We start from the raw sequence: 10,735 nt of genomic DNA, 5'->3' as shown, positions 1-10,735 counted from the left end.
AGAGAGAGAGAGAGAGAGAGAGAGAGAGAGAGAGAGAGAGAGAGTTAAAAATTAGAGAAAAAGACTAGGTTGAAGAGTGCTGTAAGAAAGATCGTGGAAGGGTTCGATGTCTTAAAAGAAGGAAGGGTCACTTGTCGTGGGGATATAAAGCAGAATCAGCAGTTATAAATGGGTAGGCTTGAGCAATAGCTCAGTATAATTTACTGAAGATGAATATACTTGTCTGCCGTGTTCTAAGGCTTAATCATTTTTATTACTGCTTCTATTTTGTGGACACTTGGTTAGGTACTGAGTCGCAGTTGAAAGGATTGTATCCAGATGCCATTTCGCTAGATATGTGTATAGAGGGAGGAACAAAATAATATTCTGCTCCTCATCTCTGGTGTGATCTAGCTGTGCATGAAGTCATCAAAATAACATATAATAAATTCCTATCTATTTTGCTATTCACTTTTGCCAGTAGACCAGTTTCTTTGACCACTGCTGGTTTCCAGGTCTCTCTTTTTCTTTCTGAATATCTACTTTGTTTTATTGAGTCCACCCCCACCAAGTGCTGTGGTAGCTGGCATTTTTTTACAGGCTGAATCTCATTTTGCTTTTTCTATTCCCTATTTCGAAGCACTCCGGGTACCCTCATAACACATCGCTGTCCTTCATAGTATTTGCATCACCTCCCGATTTCATATCATCCGTGAATTTCATTAACATGCTTTTTACTCCGTCTTCTACATCATTAATGTCAATGCTATATAAGACAGGACATAACACTGATCCCTGAAGCACCTAGACCCATCCCCCAACTTGATACATTGCCATTTATGGTTTATCAATATCTTTTATGGTTCTTCAGCCAGTTTTCAATCCATGGGTCTCTGCTTATATCTAGGACAATTTGAATTAATTTTGAAAAGAAAATGTCATGAGGTACTGCATCAAAATTTGAGAAATATAGCACCTCTTCTATATTTCAACCTACTAATGATTTTATATAAAATCATTTGTTGTCTTGATGTGCCCTAATTTTGCTTAATGTTTATAATTCTCTTGCTCTTCAGATGTTTAATTTTTACCTTCCTATTTATTACATTTGTCCTGGGATTTTTTTTTGTGATAAATGGAGATATTACACGGAGGATTTTATTTGTGGGGTATGATTTTATTATGATTCTTATCATGTTGGGTTTTGATAGGTCTCTCTTTTCAAATATTCTTTTGAAAGAAAATTTGAGATCTAATATGATAATTAACAAAATTCTCTTCACATTTCAACAGAAATTATACAAGGAATATGAATAACTCTTCTTAGTTAGCTTTGTTTTTTATGTATATAGTTGAGAGATCCAGCTGAAAAGCCCTGGCTAACAGGAACTAAAGTTGGAAACTGTATTATAGAGATGGAGGCAGCCTACTGTAGGAAAACTTGGAGTCAGCAAACCTGGGTTCAAATTCCAACTGTATGATGTTGAACAATTCACTTCATCTCTGAGGTGAGTTTCTTCACCTTTAAAAATGGGATTAGTGATTGTAAGATGCAAATTCACCATGTACATTTAAACTATTGCCAACTATAGCTAAGTTAATTGGGGTTTAAATTTTTAGTTTATTAAATTTTATTTTTTTTCAACAAACAAACATCATTTCCCCTCCCTCTTATCTCCACCATTGAAAAGAAAAAAGAAAAACAGAGTGCTTATAACAAAGATTCACAGTCAAGCAAAACAAATTGCTGCACAGGTCATTTTTTAAAATATATGTTTTATTTTGCACCTTGAGTCCATTATTTCTCTGCCTAGAGAGGGTAGTAATGCTTCATCACTAGTCCTTTAGTCCTTTGGAATCATGGTTGGTCACTGCATTAACCAGAGTTCTTATTAAGGTTTTCAAAGTTGTTTGGTTTTATTGTGTTATTTTATTGAGTTAACGACTATGGAGTTATTATTATTATGGAATTATTATATTTCTCTCTTTGTTCTGATCACTTCACTCTGATCATACTCTGTTCATATAAGTCTTCTGAGATTTTGCTGAAACCACCCCTTTCATCATTTCCTATGGCATAATGGCATTCCATTACATTTATATAACCTAATTTGTTTAGTCACTCCACAACTGATGGACACCCAAATATTTTTGTACATTAGGTCTTTTTTCTCTTTCTTTTATCTCTTTGGGCTACAGGTCTAGTAGTGGTCTTGCTGGGTCAAAGGACAGACACAGTTTAGTAACTTTTGGAGCATAATTGAAAATTGTTTTTACAGAAGGACTAGACCAATTCACAGCTCCTCTAACAGTGCATTGATGTGCTTGCTATCCCACAGACCTGTTAACATTTGCCATTTTCTGTCAACTTTGCCAGTCTGATGAATTTAAGTTGAAACTTCAGAGTTATTTTAAATTTGTATTTCTCTAATTAGTAGTGATTTGGAGAAATTTTTAGATTTGGCTATTGCTTGCTTAGGACTCTTCCTTAGAAAAACTGGAATGATGTTTATTCTTATAGATTTGAATCATTTTCTCATATGTCTTGGAAATGAAACCATTATCAGTGAAATTTGCTGCAAAAATGTTTCCTCTGGCAACCACTTCCCTTCTAATTTTAGCTTCATTAATTTTGCTTGTACAAAAATTTTTAAATTTTACATAATAATAATTGTCCATTTTATTTTCAGCGATCCTTTTTGGTTATGTACTTCTTCCTCTAATTTGTTAATGATGTCACCTTTTATGTCTTGGGCTTGTATCCATTTGGAGCTGGTGTAAGATGTTGGTTTATACCAAGTTCCTACAAGATCATTTTCTAGTTTTCCTAGCAGTTTTAGTTGAATAACGAGTTTTAATTCTGGTAGCTTAGGTATTAAAGATTATCAAATATTAGGTTTATCTGCTTCTGTATGTTGTGTATCTAATCTATTCCAATGATCAACTTCTCTATTTCTTAACCAGGACCAAATCTTTTTGATATGTCTTTGAAGTATAGGTTGAGCTGTGGTACCACTACTCCCTCCTTTCCCACATTTTTCTCTTTATTTCCCTTGAGATTCTTGACTTTTTGCTCATCCTGATAAATTTCATTACTATTTTTTCCACCTATATAAAGAAATATTTTAGCAGATTGATTGGTATGGTATCAAATAAGTAAATTCATATATGTAGTAGTGTCATTTTATTATATTGGCTCAACCTAATCATGAAAAATTAATATTTCTCCAATTTTTAAAATCCATATTTGGTTGCGTAAAGAATGTTTTGTATAACTATTTCTACAGTTCCTTTAGGTGTGTCATAATAGTCAGAATTTATAAAATGCTTTAAGGTTTGCAAAGTGCTTTACAAATGTTAACTCATTTGATCCCCACAACAACCCAGTGAGTACTATTAGGTGCTATCTCCATTTTACAGATGAGGAAATTGAGGCTAAGAGAGGTTAGGATATTTGCTCAGGCATACAGTTAGTATCTGAAAAGATTCAAACTCAAGTCTTCCCAGATTTTTCTTTGAGGCTTTGCTTATAGTTATTTGGAGTTATTCTCCTATTTTGGGTTTGTGTATTGGGCATTTGTGGCATACTAATAGCTTTTCATTCATTCATTCATTTATTTGTTCATTGTTCTTTTTTTCCGGTCTTACTTTGTGGATTGAGATTTTGTGTTAGGACCTGGCTCTGCCCATTTTTAATGGTACTCTCATGGCTTGTCTTACCTAGTGGTCATGCCACTATGTTCTATAGATATTAGGTGCTGCATTCTTCAAGGATCATGGGGATGGCTAGAGACAGGAAGCTGTAGAACTCAGTAAGCCCTATAGAATCAAGTCAAGTCCATAGTTTGACCTCTGTCCTCCTGGGCTTTCTAAGCTCCAGGCCTTAGTTTGTGTTGTGGCAACTTAGCAGCAAACTAGTAGTGGGCTTTCACTCTGCTAGTCACTAGCCATCCTCAGCCCCTGTCAGTTCAGCAGGTTGAGAGTGACCATACTGCTGAGCCTTGGACAAAAATCCTCATTTTTCTCTGGGTAACCCAAGGCTGCTGGGGTAGCCCAACTGAGAGGATGAATCTGCACAAGTATCTCTGGAAGATCCCACCCAGCCCAGTTGAAACCTTGGGTCCTGAGTCCTTGATTCTTTTCTAGAAGACCCCCTTGCTAGTCTGGATCTGGGGCTGAGTCAATCCCTTTCTAGGCAACCCATAGAGTTGGGCCTAGTTCTTGGCTCTCAGTCCTCGGCCTTGCTCTGTGCTAATCATAGGCTGAGTACTTGAGCCTTAGCTACGGAGTCAGCCAGTCCTGGCCATCTAGCCTGGCTTCAGGCTGAGTCCTAGCTCCAAGATCAAAGTTATAAACAATGCTATTTAGCATGTCATTCATGTTTTTTACTTGTTTCAGGTTAAAAAATATCAGTTATTCTTGGGCAGCTATCTTTTCTAAGGGCATTTCTGATAGCTCCTCTCTGAAGCACCGCTTGGGAGCTTATCAACTCTCTCAGCTTAGGCATTCTTACATGGTTCTGTCAACAGCAGCAACACCCAGGAGTAGAATATTTTCTTAAGATTGGAATGAGAATATAGCTAGAATCACTGATCTAACATGGGAGATAGGGATAGCATTGGGCTATAATGGAAAGGATAAGAACATCTTTCTAGGAGACCGTGAAAATTAACTAAGAATCCTCCATATCCCACAGAGAATCAATTCAACCTTATCTTGTCATTGTTGAACTTGGGGGCAAGTCACCTATGAGAAAGAACACCTTAGACAGTATGCAAAAATACCAAGCCAGTATGACAAATAGGACGTGGTCTAATCTTTTCTACTTGGAGAACCTTGCTAAATAAATTGCCCATTTTCAGAGGCTTAGGTTGCAAACCAAGTCACAATGATTTATTATTCTGTGGATTCCGAAGATATGAACCCCTCTCGTCAGGTCTTTATCCATTGGGAAACTAATGGCAGTACTTTGGGGGTACTATGGCAATAACTCATTCAAAGTGGTTGTTGGTACCAATGATAATTGGGCAACTGCTTTAATATTTGCATATATAATTTCTACTTGAGGACAACCCTGTGAGGTAGGCATTATGGGTAGTATTGTTATCCCCATTTTGTAGATAAGGAAACTAAAACCCAGAGGATTGAGTGATTTGCTTAATTCGTACCTCTCCTAAATTTCAGAGGTGGTTTTTTAATTAGAGTCCAGGCAGAGTTTTTTCTGCTATACCATACATACTGTTAGAACATGAACAAAACAAATCAATTACTAAAAATCAATCGCTCAACAAGTGTTCATTGAATATGTGCAGTCTTCCCAGCATTGCATTAAGTTGTCTTGAGAAATAAAGGAGTTTAAAAAAAACACAACAACTTGATTCCTGCCTTTAAGGAGCCTTTATTCAGTGTGAGATCAGAGGAACACATAGGAGGCAATTAGAGAACAATATGCAACACTGTGTAATCGAATACTTAATTACGGAGTATAGATTTAAGGTTCACTAGAATCCATTTGTGTATCTATCCCACACGAGTCACATAGTCTCTTTTCTTTTCATAACTCTTTTCTCATACCTATATCCAATCCCTTTATAACTACAAAACCCCAATTTATACAGATTAGATTTCATAGAATCATAGATTCTCAGGGCTGGAACAAGACCTCAGAGATCACCCAGGTTTTTTGACACCTAAGCAGAAATTTAAAGTGGCTATCTCTGATTTCATCTAAGAGGGTCTTTAGTAGATGTTCATAAAATGAAATTGAACGTTTATTTCACCAAGTTTGATGCCTCAGTGGAGAGGGGCCAGAAGAAAGTCTTCAAATACAGTCCCCATGCAGTCTGTTGCCCAAGGACCAACCTAGCCCCTGTATAGGGCAGATCATTACAGTAAGCTGGCTACTTGGGGGCAGAGTTGTGACCATGGCAACCCATAAAACAAAGCAATATTTTAAAATGGAGCTCAGATCTATATGGCCCCCTTTCTCTTCAGCAATGACAGTTGTGAAACTGTGGAACAGAGAACAGAGGATACAAAGAATTACATTTTTAATCTATCTGTAAATATTTATATGTAGACTCTCTAAATATGAGATAATTTGTCTAATGGTCAGCATATACACATACCATCAGAAGCAATCAGTCATTATAATGTTGATATTTTTTGTAATAAACAAAACCAAAAGATCAGAGAAAGTTCCAATTGGAATTGAGGCTTATAGTTTTTGAAGAGACAAACAACTTGGTTTCATCACTTATTTAAAGAACAAGAAATGTCATTTCATAGGACATTTCATGATCAAAATGTCCTACTTTTCTATTTGCATCCCCAGTGTTTTGCCTGTAGTAAGGGCTTGATTTTTTCATTCCCTCGTTTAAGAACAAGGGAGGAGGATGGTCTCTTAGATATTTTCTAAGTCTACGATCTATGATCTATGATCATCATACCTTCTAGTATTCACAGTGAACTTAAGGATAAGAACAGTGTGGAGGGAACTATCACTTACGAGCCAGCAACTGTTGACAAAAATGAAGAGGTAGAAAAACTTGGAACTTGACAAGATTGTCCAAAACAGGCCAATTTTACTTTAATATTGGCATTCAGTGCAAAGACAGGAGCAGAGAACAATGGTGAAAAGTATTTCAGAACATAAAGTTTCAGTCTGAGAGATAAAAGAAGCCAATGGCTTATAAGTTGCCTGTAATAGTCTCATGCCTGTATGGCTTTCTTCCAGATTTGAATTTGAAAACAGTAGACACAAGGAATATCTAACAAAATCATAAAAATGAAACTGTATTTTAATAGATAGGAAATAATCGGTTAGTGATGTAGAATTACAGCAGATTCAACTGTTTGTACATAAGAGAGTCGTTTGACTAGTTAGACCAAAGGTCAAAATCAACATCAAATTAGAAGAAAGGCTAAAGATAAGAAGACATTATAAATAATTGTGACATATTCAACTTGAACTATTCAAATGAGCCTAGACAATGCCAAAAAAATAGAAGACAATATCGTCTTTGATTTTTCACCATTTCCTGCAGCATCTTAATTAATATAAAGCAGTTTCCACAATGAGAAGGACAAAAGATCCTGGAAGCCACCTTAAGCGGCCACAACCAACTTCCTTGCCAAACTGAGACATAGCAGCCAAGGGCAACAATGATGGTTTGGAATGCAAGCTCATTTATAAATAATTCTACCAAGAAAGACTGTACAAAATTATGATCTATATCACCTCATAAACAGCACAAGCCAGTAGGAGTGAAAACAAGTCCAAGGGTATTCATAGATGGAACTGACAGGGGAACGAAAAAAAAAATAAAAAGGATGGAAAATGGAACAAATTTGTCAATGTTTCTGTGATGATCTATTTTTGTAATAAGTGACAGAGAGGACCTAGAATTGAATAAGAGGAGAGTGAGCTAGATTGCCTTTGGGAAATTGTACACTGCTTTTAATGACCCCTGAGTTTCTCCCTGAAACTAAGTCCTGTCTTTTTAGCATCAATATTCTTCCGGCGACACTGTGTGGTTGCCAGACATAAAATATCATAGTTTCCTAAAAATTAAAGTTGCAGGTCACTCAGAGGGTAATGGAGAGGTTCATAGTGGGCATGATTGAGTTGCAACATATTGCTAACAATTAATTGTCTAGGAGGAGGAGTATAAATGATTTTTTATCAAGGAAATATATGACCAAAAAAGGGAGTGGGATGTGCATGCAGCAAAAGGGAAGAATAACTGATTAGGCAGTCTGTGCATTCCTTTGGTATTCTATTCAATGTCAAAAAATCTAAAGGAAGGTCCTCAGCATGTTGATTAGACCCTCTAGAGAAAATTTATAGGAGGATATAGATAATATCCATACAGTATAAAAAGTCATGGATGGATCATGGATGGATTATGACCTGTACCATTGGTATCCACATCAATGAGATCACAAATCCATCAAAAGATAAAGTATAATAGAGGACTCATCAAATCTGGACCCTAAAACCTTAATCCTTGATGTGCTATATGGAAAAATTGAAATAGTACTTAATGAGATGGAAGAGTAGCTGGACCTGACCAAGTGTCCATGAGGAAATTCCATGATAGTGATGACACAATATTTTTTTTTTCCTTCACGGTTATTTCTGATTCAATCCTCCTTTGTCCTTGGGACTGAACTCTCTATTCCTGTTTCTGTGTGTGTGTGTGTATGCATGTGTATAAATAGTTATTCTAAAGATGGTCAACACTAACAAATATGGTCATTTCAATATACAAAGAAGAACAGAAAAAGCAGATTATATATGAAACCATGATTTTCTGTTACATACAACTTGATTTCTTAAAAAATATATATTTAATTCAACATATTTGCTTCAAAGTTATTCTGTTTGTCTTCTTTCTTTTCTTCTTTTTTTGGGGGACATCACAATTAGTCCTCTTCTCCCCCTCACATCACTTTGATTTTTTTTTCAAACATTCTCTCACGACAAATCAGCATAGTGAAAGAAAACAAATTCATATATTGGCCATTGAATTCTTACTCTAACAAAGAAAAACAGATAAAGGAATCATGATTAATAACTATGCAATATTCAGTCTCTGTAATCTGCTGGCCTCAGTTTCCTCAACTGTAAAACGGGGATGATAGCATCTACTTTACGGGGGTTGCTTTAAGGATCAAATAAATAATATTTGTAAAGTACTCAATAGCAGAGTGTCTGGTACTTCATAAAAGTTTATTCCATCCCTCCCTTATCTTGCTGTTGGAGCATTTTAGCTAGCACTCATAGTTTTGTCTCAGCTGTAAATTTGGTAAGCAAGACACTTTGAGAAATGCAACTGAAATGGTAACTTTATTCAATTAATTTCTAATTACTAACCGTAAGTGAGGCATAAAACAGGCCACATATGCATGCTAAAGGTGCTTGCCACTGCTGTGGAAAATGTCCTGCGTTGGGGTCACACAAAAGATGGATTTCTACAGATGATATTTTACTGATCGAATCAGACCAGAACATTTCAAGACCTCTCCTCAGTGAGATCTATGTTTACATGAAATAATTCAGTCTAATAATGTGTATAGGAAAAACCAAACGGATGAAAAATGACCATTTTCCAAACTATGATATGGCATTGTATGGCATTGTGTCAGTATATGGATACTTTTATCTGGGACAGGCATGGCACATGGACAATGAGTTGGACCCATGATTAATTAGGAGGAAGAGAGTGGAATGGATAGCATTTGGGAAAACCTGTAATGCTTTTAAAGATCCCCAAGCTGCCCTCAGGCACCAATTGCCATCTTTTTAAAAATACAAGTGTTCTCTCAGTGATGCCAGATGTCTGTAAATCTTGGAACATGACAATCTCTGATGATTATAAGCTGCAGGTGACCCAAAGGACAAAGGAGCAACGCTTTGGGTGCTATCAGGCTGTGTTATGTCTCCAGGGGCAACTCACATACAAAAAGGAGTGTGTGTTATCACTGAGTATGTGATATACAGTGGATGAGTAGAAAAGGATATGGGTTAGAAAGAGGGCAGGAATAAAGGATACATACCAACAGCCATGATGTAATGCTATTTATGAAGTATAAAAAAATCGAGAACAGAGATTCTTTATTTTATTTATTTAAAAAAAAAGTTAGACTAGGTTTCCCTATCTTGCCCAGGCTGGAAGCACAACAGCCTCTCACTTTTGGGCATGGGAACTTTGACTTGCTCTGTTTCTGACCTCAATCAGTTTTCCCATCCTTGGGCAGCCTGGTGGCCTACCCTGTGCCCAAAGGGTTCACTATTTTCGTGTTTGACCTAGTATGGATACAGACAAACTCAGTCCTACTTCAGCTCAGAACTCCAGAGCTCCAGCAATCCACCTAACTAACCCCAACCTTTTCAGTAGCAACAATTACTGGCATACACCTATACTTGGCCTTAGAATAGAGCCTCATACTTTCTTTTGTCCCATATTTCCCTTTTGGTAGTCTTGGGAAGTCTATGGATCCCTTCTCTGAATGACATTTTTAAATGCATCACTTGAAATATATAGAATTATAAAGGAAATCAATTTTATTCCAATACAGCTAGGAAAAATTATAAATATGTATGTATATATGTATGTATGTATATATTTTAAAGTCGACAGACCCCAGATTAAGAACCCCTGATCTACAGGAGTTTTGAGTGAATCCTTTGAAAAGGATCTTTGGGAGAACATGGACATGAATCATATAGGAAGGCAAGGAATGAACATGCTGTGGTGTGTATTTAAGGAGGAAATATCCACAGTAATGGGATAACAAGCCCATTCAAGTTCCTGAATTTCTGTTCCCTTTTACATATTTCAGTTACATTCGGACCTATAGAAATGTCCTGACAGTTTTTAGGGCTATTGGCTTAAAACTGCCCTATCATTTGGGGAACATTCTATATTTTTTAAGGTAGTTAGGTGGTGCAGTGGATAGAGCCAGGAGTCAGGAAGGCCCAAGTTCCTATCTGGTCTCAGACACTTACTAGCAGTGTGACCCGGTCAAATCTCTTAACTCTGTTTGCCTCAGTTTCCTCATCTGCAAAATGAGCTGAAGGAGGAAATGGCAAACTGCTCCAGTATCTCTGCCAAGAAAACCCCATCTGGGGTCATGAAGATTTGGGTACTACTGCAATAACTGAACAACAGCAAAGTCCAAATTTTGCCTCAGACACTTGCTAGCTGGGTGACCCTGGGCAAGTCACCTGCTTGTCTAAGTTTGTTTATCT

The sequence above is a fragment of the Petaurus breviceps genome, unplaced genomic scaffold (genome assembly GCF_028583685.1).
Source record: "Petaurus breviceps papuanus isolate PSGF00001 unplaced genomic scaffold, PetGlider_PUasm1.0 176, whole genome shotgun sequence".
NCBI classification, from domain to species: domain Eukaryota; kingdom Metazoa; phylum Chordata; class Mammalia; order Diprotodontia; family Petauridae; genus Petaurus; species Petaurus breviceps.
The sequence above is the reverse complement of the archived record's forward strand: the minus strand, read 5'-3'. Positions refer to the sequence as shown.